The sequence below is a fragment of the Lithobates pipiens genome, unplaced genomic scaffold (genome assembly GCF_037356315.1).
Source record: "Lithobates pipiens isolate NorthernLeopardFrog02 unplaced genomic scaffold, aLitPip1_a1.2 Scaffold_13, whole genome shotgun sequence".
In the NCBI taxonomy this organism is placed as follows: domain Eukaryota; kingdom Metazoa; phylum Chordata; class Amphibia; order Anura; family Ranidae; genus Lithobates; species Lithobates pipiens.
The window spans coordinates 451,735,815-451,751,264 of NW_027507718.1; the positions used below are offsets into that span (position 1 = coordinate 451,735,815).

Below are 15,450 nucleotides of genomic sequence, written 5' to 3' on the forward strand. Positions count from 1 at the left end.
GGTATAATATACACCTTGGGCACCTGTAGGGCCATATGTATGCAAATAACTATGCATGCACATTGGATCACACATACTCTTAACCAGTATATAGCTACACATTAAACAGATTATAGAAATGAGCCTCATACAGTGCACCAGCCGCACCCCAAAAAAACAGACGTAGAGACAGAAATAGCCCCATATCTTACCTAGCCGGCATCCAGAGGGGGCAATTGCCCCAATAACAAAAGTCTCCCCAGTGGATGTGGGGGTCAGGGGGTAAAAAAAGATAGATCCTAATATAATGAGAATATAAACAATGACTAAGAATCAGATAAATGTCTTACTAGAAAGTGTTTAGACAGCAACATGATACATATACACACCTCGTATAGAGAGCATGTAGTCAAAAACTGGCAGTGTGTGTAGGTGGGCCAAGAATGAGTAAATACGCTGGGTACTCTTAAGCACAGGTCCCTGATGCCTAAATAAAGCATGATGTCATTATATTGTGTACTTACAGTGTACACTTTATCAGTGTGCCTTTAGGAATGAATAAAATAAAATAGGTGCATAAATAGGGGATAGGTACCACTCTCTCTGTGATTTGTATTCCTGGTGGTGATGTTTGGATAGATTGAGCTTATAGGTAAGACGCTACTGTGCAGCCCTATTATGGGATACAATACAGGTAAAACATGTTTGTGGCCATTGTTAATGGATCTGTGTTATACCTTTTGTTGCCTCAGGCTTCTGTGTGCTTTACATCCTTATGCTTTACAATGTATTGAATGGGATTGGAATCATTGGAATTTACTAGGAGCTTGATGTCTATACCTAGATGTGGACTTATCCCTTTATCTAGCCAAAGCTCGATCTGAGAGGTTAGGTGTTTATTTATTTTATTTTATTTGATCTTAAAGGCACACTGATATATGTACACAGTATAATGACATCATGCTTTATTTAGGTTTCAGTGACCTGTACGTTAACCACTTGCTTACTGGGCACTTAAACCCCCCTCCTGCCCAGACCAATTTTCAGCTTTCAGCGCTGATGCACTTTGAATGACAATTGCGCGGCCATACAACACTGTACCCAAATGACATTTTTATCATTTTTTTCCCACAAATAGAGCTTTCTTTTGGTGGTATTTAATTACAGCTGGGAGTTTTATTTTTTGCTAAAGAAACAAAAAAAGATGCAAAATAAAAAAAAATAAAAAATCATGTTTCATAGTTTGTTATAAAATTTTGCAAACAGGTAATTTTTCTCCTTCATTGAAATGCGCTGATGAGGCGGCACTGGTGGGCACTGATAGGCTGCACTGGTGGGCACTGATAGGCACAGTTAAGGCAGTACTGATGGGCACAGATAAGGCGGCACTGATGGGCAAAGATGGGCACAGATAAGATGGCACTGATGGGTGGCACGGATGGGTGGCACTAAGGGGCACTGATAGGTACCACTGATAGATGGGACTGATGGGCACTGATAGGTGGCACTGATAGGTGGCTCTGATAGGTGGCACTGCTGGGCACTGATGGGTGGCACTGATGGACACTGGTAGATGACACTGATGGGCACGGATATGTTGTTGAGGCAGATTGTGGGCACTGATAGGTGGCACTGTGGACACTGATAGCTGGCACTGTGGGCACTGATGGGTAGCACTATGGACACTGATGGAGGGCACTTTTTTATTATTTAGGTGGCACTGGCAGGGGGCAGGTGGGCACTGATAAGCTGGCCGTGATCGGGACTAATGTCCCGATCACGGCCGCCGGTGATCGGCTTTTATTTTTCTCCTCGCGCTGACAGCGCGAGGAGGAAAAATAGCCGATTACCGGCTCTGTTGTGTCACATGATCGGCTGTCATTGGTTGACAGCTGATCATGTGGTAAGGGGTCGGGATCGACCCCTTGCTTCGATCCGTGATCAGGCGAGTCTCATAGACTCGCTGATCACAGAGCGCGCCACGCACGCCCTTCAGGGGGCGCACAGGCTGCTCGTGCACGGGACGACGTCAATAGACGTAGTCCCGGCAAAGCAGGTCCGCGCTGTAGCCGTCATTCGGCTATAGCATGGATCTCTAGTGGTTAATAGTACCCAGTGTTTTTACTCATTCTTGGCCCACCTACACCCACCACCAGTTTTTGACTACATGCTCTCTATACGAGGTGTGTATACAGTGCCTTGCAAAAGTATTCACTCCCTTGGCATTTTTCATGTTTTGTTGCCTCACAACCTAGAATTAACATGGATTGTTTGAGGATTTGCATCATTTAATTTACAGGACATGCCCACAGCTTTGAATATGTTTTTTTTTTTTTTTATGTGAAGCAAACAACAAATAAGACAAAATAACATAAAAAGTCAATGTGCATAACTATTCACCCCCCTAAAGTCAATACTTTGTAGAGCCACCTTTTGCGGCTATCACAGCTCCAAGTCACTATGAGCTTGCCACATCTCACCACTGGGATTTTTGCCCATTCCTCTTTGCAAAACTGCTCCACCTCCTTCAAGTTGGATGGTTTGCACTTGTGAATAGCAATCTTTAAGTCTGACCACAGATTTCTATTAGATTGAGGTCTGGGCTTTGGCTAGGCCATTCCAACACATTTACATGTTTCCCCTTAAACCACTCAAGTGTTGCTTTAGCAGTGTGTTTGTGGTCATTGTCCTGCTTGAAGGTGAACCTCCGTCCTAGCCTTAAATCACACGCAGGTTTTGCACAAGAATATCCCAGTATTTAGAACCATCCATCATTCCCTCAATTCTGACCAGTTTCCCGTTCCCAACTGCTGAAAAACATCCCCACAGCATGATGCTGCAACCACCATGTTTCACTGTGGAGATGCTGTTCTTTGAGGGATGTGATGTGTTAGGTTTGCGATAGGTATAGCGTTTTCTGTGATGGCCAAAAAGTAAAATTTTAGACCAGAGCACCTTCCTCCATACACTTTGGGAGTCTCCCACATGCCTTTTCACAAACTCAAACTGTGCCATTTTGTTTTTTGCTGAAAGTAATGGCTTTCTTCTGGCCACTCTGCCATAAATCCCAACTCTATGTAGTCTCTGCTGTGGAACTCTGCATCTCATCCAGGGTTACCTTAGGTCTCTGTGCTGCCTCTCTGATTAATGCCCTCCTTGCCCGATCTGTGAGTTTGGTGTGCCGCAGTCTCTTGGCAGGTTTGCTGTTGTGCCATGTTCTTTCCATTTGGTTATGATAGATCTAATTCGGATATTTTTTTAATAATCTAACCCTGACTTGTACTTCTCAACAACATTGCCCCTTACTTGTTTGGAGTTCCTTGGTCTTCATGACAGTGTTTGGCTAGTGGTGCCTCTTGCTTAGGTGTTGCAGCCTCTGGGGCCTTTCAAAAAGATGTGTATATGTAATGACAGATCATGTGACACTTAAGCCACGTACACACGGGCGGACTGTATGGCCAACTTAGTCCGTCAGACAATCCGACGGACAGTCCGTCCTACTTTCGAATGAACGGACTTGACCACACACGGATGCACAAACAGTCCGTCGAAAGTTTGCGCGATGACGTGTACAGCACGTACGACGGGACTAGAAATAGGAAGTCCAATACACAGCAATGCAACCTTTCGCCGTGTAAATCCTTTCTGAGCATGCGCCATACTTAGTCCGTCGAACTAGCCTACTCACGAGCGGATTGTCTGCTGAAACCAAAGTACGACGGACAACATTACGGAAATTCCGAAATACTTAGTCCGCCAGACTGCACGCTGAAAAAGTCCGCTGAAGCCCACACACGAGCGGACTGTCCGCTGAAATGTGTTTCGACGGACTAAGTTGGCCAGACAGTCCGCCCGTGTGTACGCGGCTTTAGATTGCACACAAGTGGACATCATTTCACTAATTATGTGACTTCTGATTTGTTGCACCAGAGCTTTTTATGGGCTTCATAACAAAGGGGGTGAATACATACACTCATGCCAATTATCATTTTTTTTATTTCTGAAATACAGTTTTAGGTATATATTTTTCTAATTTTACTTCCCCAACTTAGACTATTGAGTTTCTGATCCATCACATATAATTCAGATTAAAAAACATTCAACTAAAGGCTGTAATGTAACAAAATAGGTAAAAAGCAGGAGTATACGGAATATAGGCAGAGGCTTGCAGCAGCCAGTCCAGCAGCGATAGGGACAGAGACACAGAGACAGAGTGGAAAATGATTGGGCAAAAAGTGACTGGATCCAATCAATTGTAGTTACTGTTCCAGGACTTAGTAATGGGTCCCAGCCGACTGATCAAAAAAACTGAACAGATTCCCTCATCCACACAATTGAGGTGGATGGAGAAATCCTCCTGCTGTGCTATTGTTTTCTGTCAGAATACACTGATCAGCACTGCAGCCGATTGGCTGCATGCACCGATCGAGTGGAAATTGTCCAACATTTCTGTTGGAGAAAAGACAATTGTCAGATAGATGCATTGAAATTCATACGGTCCCTTTTATAGATGCATTTCACTTGAAACACATCATGCTCGCCCCCTCTCAACATCACCATAGAATCCTGACGGCTGTAATCTTTATAGTGTGGCCGGAGACGCTGCCAGTTCTTTCTCTCCATACTACATGCTGGTGCTTTGGAGCCCCTGCTACTGCATGCTTAGTGGCCACTAGAACTCCCCCCGGTTCGGTTCGCACTAGAACCTGCGAACGGACTGAAAATTTGCGCAAACTTTAGAACCTTGTTAAAGTCTATGGGACTCAAACGTTCAAAATCAAAAGTGCTAATTTTAAAGGCTAATATGCAAGTTATCGTCCTAAAAAGGGTTTGGGGACCCGGCTCCTGCCCCAGGGGACATGTATCAATGCAAAAAAAAGTTTTAAACACGGCCGTTTTTTTGGGAGCACTGATTTTAATGATGCTTGAAGTGAAAAAAACAAGTGAAATATTCCTTTAAATATCATTCCTGGGGGGTGTCTATTGTATGCCTATAAAGTGGCGCGTGTTTGCTGTGCTTAGAACAGTCCCTGCACAAAATTACATTTCTAAAGGAATAAAAGTCATTTAAAACTGCTTGCGGCTTTACTGTAATGTCTGGTCCCGGCAATATGGATGAAAATTAGTGAGACAAATGGCATGGGTACCCCCCCCCCCGGGTACCCCCCCCCCCCCCCCCCAGTCCATTACCAGGCCCTTTGGGTCTTTTATGGATATTAAGGGCCCTATATACTCTGAACAGACAGGGACTGTAGGTTTGTTGTTGTTAAGTAGAATCTGTTTGTAATTTTGAACTGGTACATTTTTAAAGTGTAGCTCCAGTCAAAAAATAAATTTTTAAGCTTTTTGGAAAACATAGGGAAGGGTTATCACCCCTGTAACATTTTTTTTGCTGTCTGTGCACCTCTTCAGAAGATTTCACTTCACATTCTGTCCCAATGAGAAATGTTTTTTGAAAATTTGGGGTATTTAGTGAAACAAGGATTGGTGATAAAGCATCAGTGGAGATGAGACACGTTTTGCCCATAACAACTCTTACAAGAAAGAATTTCCCTTCCTAAGGGTAGACTTCCTCTCACTTCCTGTTGTCTCGTTTGACTTTGTAAGTTGGATGTTTGAAAGTAGGGGCCTGCCCTATATGCTCTGCAGAAATTTGGGCCTAAGATGTTGGTGTTGCCACAACACTGTAAGCCCTCACAGTTACTCTTTGTGGGCGCTGGAACGCCCAGCTGTGAACTATTATATCAAGAATTGTAACTACATGCCATTGTTGAACAGTAGTAGATAAATTGGGCCTTTGGTGGTGGTGGTGGTGGTGCTGGTGCCACAACACTGTAAGTTCTCACAGTTACTCTTGGTGGGCGCTGGAACGGGCCCTGCTGTGAAATATTATATCCAGAATTGTAATTACATGCACCTATTGAACAGGGGCAGAAAAATTGGGCCTTTGGTGGTGGTGGTGGTAGTGTTGCCACAACACTGTAAGCCCTCACAGATACTCTAGTTGGAGCACAGGAATGAGCCCTGTAGCAAACTATTGCATCAAAAATTGTAATTACACGCTCCTGTTAAACAGGGGCTGAAAAATTGGGCCTTAGCCACTGGTGGCGGCACCCAGAACCAAAAATGTTCTTACAAGCTATCAGCATGATCATTGAGGAGGAAGAGGATAGTCACTCAGCATAACAGGATAGTCACTCAGCATCATCATAGGCAGTATTGAAGGGATCTGACATTTCAAAGAAAACATTTTGGTTACATCAGCATCAGGTGCTTGGTAGCTGGTGGTTATTGGGGCTACGGACTAAAAAATTGTCTGATCGCACCCGTCAGACGGCCACCTTCTCCACCGCTCCTTCTGTGACTGACCGAAGCCTCAGCAATATGTTGTCCAGGACCAGGAATTTGTAACCTCCCTGTCTCTGGAAACACGTTGCACAGACCTTTCTGCAAGGCCTCCCAAAGATGTTTTATCATCTGCTCCCTCTGCGACGGCAAGATAAGGTCCGCAACTCTACCCTTGTAACGTGGATCAAGGAGGGTTGCCAGCCAGTAATGATCCCTCTCCTTGATCCACCGAATACGAGGATCCTTCCGCAGACTTTGCAGGATTAAGGAAGCCATGCAGCGTAGGTTAGCTGAAGTATTCGGTCCGATGTCCTCTGGGTCACTAAGGAGGACATGATCTGCATCCACCTCTTCCCAGCCACGTACAAGTCTGCGGGTTTGTTGGGACTATAAATGATCCCTAAAAGACTGCTGCTGATGCTGAGTGCCAGGCTCCACCTCCATGCTGACACAATCCTCCTCCTCCTCCTCCTCCTCTGTGATCGGCTGGCCAGCAGGAACACTGTCTGGATAAAGGGGACCTTGAGAGGTAAGGAAGTCCTCTTCTTCCTGCCTCTGTTCTGCCTCAAGTGCCCTGTCCATTATTCCATGCAGCGTGTGCTCCAACAGGTGGAGAAGAGGGACAGTGTCACTGATGCATGCACTGTCACTGCTTACTATCCTCGTGGCCTCATCAAATGGTGACAGGACAGTGCATGCATCCGTGATCATGGCCCACTGGCGTGGGGAAAATAACCAAGCTCCCCTGACCCTATCCTAGTGCCATAGTCGCACAGGTACTGATTGATGGCCCTCTGATGCATGTGCAGCCGCTGCAGCATGGCCAATGTTGAGTTCCACCTGGTGGGCATGTCACAGATTAAGCGGGTCTTGGGAAAGTTACATTTCTTTTATAGGTCAGCCAGCCAAGCACTGGCATTTTATGACCGGTGGAAATGCACACAGACTTTCCTGGCCTGCCTCAGGACATCCTGTAAGCCCGGGTACCTGCCCAAGAACCACTGCACCACCAAGTTGAGGACATGATCCAAACAGGGCACATGTGTCAGTTATACCTGTCAGAGGGCAGAGAGGAGGTTGGTGCCATTGTCGCAAACCACCATTCCTGGCTTAAGCTGGTGTGGCGTCAACCATCTCTCAGCCTGCCCCTGCAGAGCTGACAGAATATCTGCCCTAGTGTGGCTCCTGTCCCCCAAGCACACCAGTGCAAGCACCGCATGGCATCTTTTTGCCTACGTACTTGCGTAGCCCCTTAACGCCTACGGAGCGCCGCTGGTTCTGAGGACAAAGCACAGGAAAAGGCCATGGAGGAAGAAGAAGAGGAGGGGGTGGAGAAGAGAAGTGTGTCAGAATCACCAGTAGTAGCATTTTGGAGGCGTGGTGGCGGGACAACCTCCAACACTACTGCACCTTGTTCTGCATCCTTCCCAGCTGCCAGAAGAGTGACCCAATGGGCCGTGAAAGATAGGTAACGTTCCTGTCCATGCCTGCTGGACCATGAGTCAGCAGTAATATGCACCTTACCATGGACGGCCCTGTCCAGCAATGCCAAGACATTGCCTTCCACATGCCGGTAGAGAGCTGGAATCGCCTTCCATGCAAAAAAGTGTCTTTTGGGAACCTGCCACTGAGGAACCGCACATTTCACCAACTTATGGAAGGGGGCAGAGTCTACCAATTGAAAAGGCAGCAGTTGAAGTGCTAGAAATTTAGCCAAGCTAGCATTCAACCGCTGGGCATGTGGATGGCTGGGAGTGAACTTCTTTTGGCGGTGCAGCAGCTGGGGCAGGGAAATTTACCTGGTACAATCGGATGTTGGTGTACCGATAGCAGATTGCCCGCAAGTACTTGGCTATGACACACCTAATTCTACACCTTCATTCCTCTCAGTGCAGGTTTCAGAGAGGACTAAAGGTATAGTGGGGTTGGAGATCCCAGCTGATGAGGAGCAAGGAGAGGTCCGCTTTGTTCTTTGGTGTGGGTCTTTAAGGTACGCTTGCCAACGAACTGCAGGGCAGGTCAACATATGCCTGGTCAAGCATGTGGTGCCCAAGCGGCTGATGTTTTGGCTACGTGAGATACGCTTGAAACATATGTTGCAAATAGCAGCGGTGTGATCTGATGCACTCGTCTCAAAAAAGGCCCACATCAAAGAACTTATAGAATAAAGCGCAGAGGCAGCGCCCTGCACATGCGGAGCTCTGCGGTGTGATGCAGTCGGTGTACTGCCCTTAATCTGGCCCCCGGAGGGCATCCTGCCTTGTTGGAGATGTACCTACTCCTCTCTCCTATCAGGCACCCACGTGGAGTCAGGGACCTCATCATCCCATCCCTCCTCATCACTGGAACAAACCTGGCAGTATGCTGCAGCTTGTGGAACATGACTGCCAGATTGCAGTTCTTCTTGGGCACCCCCTCTCTCTGGGCTCACGTTACTGCCTTCCTCTAGCTGGGTATCATAATCAGGGCCTTCAAAATGCTGGGCATCCTCCTGGAGCATGTACCCAACACTGTGGTCAAACAGTTCGGGGGACTCCCCTCAGGAGGACATGGTGGGGCTAGGGAAGGAGTGACTGATGCCATTGAGTCGACGGAATAGGCCGCGTTGGCAGCTGCTTTGCCAGACAAAGTACCCTAAGCATGGGTGAGAGAGCATGAGGAGGATGAGGTCGGTTTGGTCATCCACTCTACTCAGTCTTCGGCATGATGCAGCTCAACACGGCCAGCTGCCAAAAAAAGGACAAGCATGTCCCATGGCCACGTGCTGATGAGGATGCACCGTATCCACGACCAGCACTGTTGTCTCTAGAGACAAAGCCTGCTTGCCCTCTTTTATTGGCTCATGACTGTTTGCCTCTCCTTGTTCACCTTCCAGACATACTAATGCCCTGCAGGGAGATGTAGCTGCACAAAGCTGGGATGTATATACGGATTATACTGCAGCTAGCAGAATCAACTACTTGTCTGTAGTATTATTAGTATGAGAACACTAGCAATTGGGGTAGCTTTATGTGCACACTGTGCAGAGTACACAGTACACCAACTGTAATTACTGCAGCTGCCTGTCTTTGGTATAGGATCAGAAGAACACCAGCAATTGGGGTAGCTTTATGTGCACACTGTGCAGAGTACACAGTACACCAACTGTAATTACTGCAGCTGCCTGCTGTATAGGATCAGAAGGACACCAGCAATTGGGGTAGCTTTAAGTGCACACTGTGCAGAGTACACAGTACACCAATTGTAATTACTGCCGCTGCCTGCCTGTGATATAGGATCAGAAGAACACTAGCAATTGGGGTAGCTTTAAGTGCACACTGTGCCGAGTACACAGTACACCAACTGTAATTACTGCAGCTGCCTGTGGTATAGGATCAGAAGAACACCAGTAATTGGGGTAGCTTTAAGTGCACACTGTGCAGAGTACACAGTACACCAAATGTAATTACTGCAGCTGCCTGCGGTATAGGATCAGAAGAATACCAACAATTGGGGTAGCTTTATGTGCACACTGTGCAGATTACACCAACTGTAATTACTGCAGCTTCCTGCCTGTGGTATAGGATCAGAAGAACACCAGCAATTGGGGTAGCTTTAAGTGCACACTGTGCAAAGGACACAGTACACAGGAACGAATCTAGCTAAACTGAATACAGTGTATATATATATATATATATATATATATATATATATATATATATATATATTCAACACCTAGGATGCATATATATATATATATATATATATATATATATATATATATATATACACACAATACACTCTCTGCAGCTAATTGACTCACCTCCTGCCTGCTCTATCTAACTCAAATGAAATGAAATGACACTGCCTATCTCTCTATCAGCACACCGGAACGCACTACACAAGCCTGACTTCCAGGCAGCCTTATATAGTGTGGGGCGTGTACTAAACCCCCTGAGCCATAATTGGCCAAAGCCACTGCATCATCCGTAGCTAGCGGGTGTGCACAGCCCGCGGGAACGTGCTTGCGGACCCCGCGTACTTGATGTCTGCCGGAGTCCCGCGACCTTATATATCCAGCTGATGGACATCACTCGGACCCTTATCTACCCAACATCCATCTTCCTCCTTGTATTTTTCCATCATCAGTGACTGCAGATATACTGTACATCATCTGTCCTGTATATATAGCTGTATACAGGACAGATTATATATATCTGCAGTCAGTGATGATGGAGAAGGTCTCTATATACAGGTAGATGTATATACCCACCTTCCTTCCTGTATATAGAGACCTTCCTCCATCATCACTGACTGCAGATATACATCATCTGTCCTGAATACAGCTATATACACCCACCCTCCTACCTGTATATACTAATGCCATCCACCCCCTATATATACACATACTGTCCCCCCGTAGTGTACAGACAAAATTTGATGGGCAAATGCCTGTGCTTTATGTGATAATGACAGCCCCTCAGCTTCATGGCATTGTCAAAAAGGGGTGGAGCATGGGTGACCTAAAATTATGCCTCCCCCCTGAAAAAAGTTCTGCGGACGCCCATGATTATTACTCTTACCGCTTTAATGGTTTTATTGGACAGGGTGTCAATCGTATTTTAGAAGAGAAAACATCTCACTAATTTTCCTTCCCTTTTGTTATATTTACAATCCAGATAAACTATTGAAATGCTTAGATATACAATCACCAAAAAGCTATTTAAAGCGGAAGCGTAGGTGTGATTTTTATTGCATAGTTACAGTATATTTGTCCAGCTTGTAACCATATAAGAATACATATCTTATACCTAAAGGAATGCGGGAGAAGTTTACAATCCCTGAAGTGGTTGGCGCTAAGCCTACTACAATAATAAAAACAATCTTTTAGGTCTAGCACTGAGTGGCTGCCCTGCCTTATAAAAAAAAATTAAAAATACAAAGCGTTCTATGAATGGTGGCATTACCGACTGAGAGACGCCCTCTGGTTACTATGCAGAAGGGAAGTCACTCAGCACATAAGCCAGCATACCACCGCTATTGCTGTAGTAGCTACAACTACTACAGTCTGGGGCATATTTAGGTGTGAGGCAAACAAGGCATTTACCAGGGGAGGCATTTTTTGGGGGGTGGCATCTGTACCGGGATAATGCCTCGATATTCTTTTTGTAGAGCCAGCAGTCGGCTTACTAGCCACTCGATTGCTATTACAAGCAGTGGGAGGGGACGCCAAGCAAAGCCGAGATTGGCTATGCTCGGGTGTTTCTAACAGTAATCCGGAAGCGATTACATGATATCACTTCCGGTTTACTCTGGAACCATCGGCGCCAGTTTTGAAAGATCTAAAGCATTCAAAAACACAGATCTTTGTGTTTTAACTGCTTTTTCCAGTAACGATTTTATTTTGTATTATTCCAGATACATTTCCAATGCAGTGATCATACATGTACACATCAAGTATTTGCTTTCTTGGCATACACAGCTGTTACATATCCTGAATGCTGAATTTCTCTCTATCTGGAGAACAAGATCCAAATCGCTAGCATCCGGTTATTCATTTTTGACTGCTTTTAAGGGCAGAGGAGGGATTTGGGCCCCATCTCTCTATAAAGAGTACCTGTCACTGCCTATTGCTGTTACAAAGATGTTTCCATTCCTTGTGACAGCAATAAAAGTGATAAAACAAATTAAAGCAACAGTGTAAAAAAATGAATAAAAATTATTTAATAAATAAAACAAAATTGTAAAGTGCCCCTGTCCTCCCATGCTCGCACGCAAAAGCAAACCGTGTGTCGGTCCCCCACACATGCAAATGGGGATCATCCCACACATGTGAGGTATCACCGCAAATGTCAGATCATGGGCAGTAATTCTAGCACAAGACCTATTTTGTAGATCTAAAGTAGTAACCTGTAAAGGCTTTTAAAGCGTCGCCTGTGGATAGTAAAATTTACATTGTTTGTCGATGTTGCGCGGGTGTGCGTAATATTACATTGGCTGGGGTGGGACAAATTTAGATGGGGGGGGGGGGCATTTTTTGTCTTGCCTGGAGCAGCACAAAACCAAAATTTACCACTGACTACAGTGATTCTCAATCTCCCCAGCAGTCCATCAAGCATGAGATATACTGTATATTACTTACATTGTGTCAAGCTGGACCAAAGTAACTATGCTAAAAAAAAATCACACTTAGAGTTCAGCTTTAATACTAGGATGTAAAGATATGTAGGTACATTTTCTCCTCTATTTGTTACTGTTTTATTTGCTGTAGAAATAGCAGGTACTCATTACTTGAGAGTAATTAAATACGCCTAGAAAAGGAGTGGGCTTAATCACCAAATTACTTTGTACAGTACATTAGGATACGGTGACTAAAGAAATATTTTACACAACCCAGGTTGTAGCTAATGTACTTTCATGCAGTTCTTCTCACAGAAAGGGAATATCCAAAATCTGATGCACTAAACTGATAGCAGCTATATATGACTCATTTTCCCACTGATCAATACCAAGAACAGAGAAATGTCCAAGTTTGTCCCTGTAATTGTGTCTTGTGGCTTTACAGCAGCATGCAGCCACGTGCCGAAAAAAAAGCAAAAAAAAAAAAGCATGTTCCACCGCACGCATTAATGCACAATATAATGTGCATTGTGTTGTATAAAATAGAACACCAACACAAAAGTATAGTAAATTGCTAAGAATCCGCTCTACCGCATACCACAACACACATGCTATTCATTGTGGTATGCAACATTAAGGCAGCTTCACACTTTGTGCGGGTAGGCTGCGCTTTCCCGTCAACTTCTATGAGCTCCTGCGGTTTTGTTGCAGTTTCAGAAAGTGCACCAAAAAGCCCCTGCATGCTGCATCTTTGCTGCGCTTTCTGAAACCACACCAAAACTGCGGGACATCATAGAAGTCTATGGGAAAGCACAGCTAACCTGCACACAGAGAGCGGGTTAGCGTAGTGGGACTGCACCGGGGCAGTGTGAAGTCACCCTTAAAGGATAACTTCACCTTTTGCACCATTTTACATGTTACACTTGTATTTAGGGTGTAACATATACCATGGTGCAAATGGGTCCCCACATCCCCAAAACAGCCTTAGCGCATGAATATATGCATAACATGTGAAAATAGGGACTTTAGATTGTGAGCACATTGAGGACAGAGACTGATGTAAATGTACTATATATATAAAGAGAGAGAGAGAGAGAGAGAGAGAGAGAGAGAGAGAGAGAGAGAGACAGAGAGTGAGAGAGAGAGAGAGAGGTTGATTTACTAACAGCAAATAGACAGTGCACTTTTGCAAACAGTAGTTGCGTTCTGCCAGTGCAGTTGCTCCAGAGCTTAGTAAATTAGGTAAAGCTTCATTTTGCAAAGAATACCCAATCACATGCAAGGAAAATTTAAAAAACAGCATTTTTGCTTGCACACGATTGGTTGATGGAAGTCAACAGAGCTACTGCTTATTTACTAAGCTCTGGAGCAACTGCTCTTGCAAAGTGCGCTGTCTATTTGCCTTTAGTAAATGTACCCCAGAGAGAGACAGAGAGAGCTATGTATAAATTATCGGTGCTATATAAATACCTATAATAAATAAATAGAGAAATATGATGACGTGCGCCCTTCTGAAACAATATTATGTGTGATGGACATTGATGTCCAGACAGTAAAATGTCCCTAGAAATTACAATGCATTGTGACTGTACCATTGTAATATACACTTATACAGCAATGAACAGAATAAACATCACAGAAGTAATACCTTTTTGTAATTTTCACCTATTGGAATTTCTGTTATAAGAACAAGAAGACTTACAGGTTCAGGTGTTAGCGGTGAGTGTGTAGAAATCTGAGGACTGAACTCTTTTTCCTGCTGTAAAAACACAAAACTACTGAAATTCCCATGCAGATGTCTGCTTTCGTAGACAAGGAAATAAACAGTGCTGCTAGAAATCTTTTACCTGATTTGCATGTTGCGCAAGTAATTTCCTTATTGGCAAGACCTGGTTTGCTGGCTGCTTTTCACTAACTAACTATCTATTGGTCATTCTGTAAGCATGGATCAATAAACATGTTTACACGGACTTTAACTGCTTCAGCCCCGGAAGATTTTACCCCCTTCCTGACCAGAGCACTTTTTGCGATTCAATTGCGCAGTCGTGCGATGTTGCACCCAAACAAAATTGTCGTCCTTTTTTTCCCACAAATAGAGCTTTCTTTTGGTGGTATTTGATAACTTCTCCGTTATTTTTTTGTGGTATAAGCAAAAAAAAGCGTCAATTTTGAAAAAACGCATTATTTTTTACTTTTTGCTATAATAAATATCCCCCAAAAATATAAAAAAAATTTATTTTCCCTCAGTTTAGGCCGATATGTATTCTTCTACATATTTTTGGTTAAAAAAATCAGCGTATATTGATTGGTTTGCGCAAAAGTTATAGAGTCTACAAAATAGGGGATACATTTATGGCATTTTTATTTTTAACTTTTTTTTTTTATAAGTAATGGCAGTGATCTGATTTTTATCAGGACTGCGACATTATGGCAGACACATTGGACACTTTTGACACCACTTTGGGACCATTGTCATTTATACAATGATCAGTGCTATAAAAATGCATTGATTACTGTGTAAATGACACTGGCAGTGACACTGGCAGTGAAGGGGTTAACCACTAGGGGGCGATGAAGACGTTAAGTGTGTCCTAGGGAGTCATTCTAACTGTGAGGGGGATGGGCATCAAGTCACATGACAGCGATCACTGCTCCCGATGACAGGGATCGGTGATCTTTGTCATGACGCAAGCCAGAACAGGGAAATGCCTTGTTTACATAGGTACTACGTTCTGAGGCTCCGTGGGTCTGCCGGTCTCACGGGCACGGTCACGCTGCGCGCGCCTGCTGTCCCAGGCTCTTAAAGGGGACGTACTGCTACGCTCATTAGCCCACCGCTGCCATTGTGCTGACGTATATCGGCATGCAGCGGTCGGCATGTGGTTAAAGGAAGCTTGTATTTAAATACAACGGATGCCATAGTTAACCCCCTTCTGAATGTACTAGTTACCTGCCTGTCTTCCTAATCTAATGGCTTCAATACATGATGAATCACTGACAAATGTGGACATCAGGTGCTCAGAC

At 44.5% G+C, this 15,450-nt stretch overlaps 1 protein-coding gene across 1 annotated transcript in view; it reads right to left on the reverse strand.

The window, feature by feature from the left end:
- The window catches only part of LOC143975399 (uncharacterized), a 55,291-nt gene extending 41,040 nt beyond the window's left edge, over window positions 1-14,251 (reverse strand). Inside the window, exon 1 of the mRNA XM_077477773.1 lies at window positions 14,129-14,251. The gene's annotated coding sequence lies outside the window, so the exon portion shown is untranslated. The remainder of the gene's footprint in view (window positions 1-14,128) is intronic.
- Between the last annotated feature and the right edge of the window lie 1,199 nt (window positions 14,252-15,450).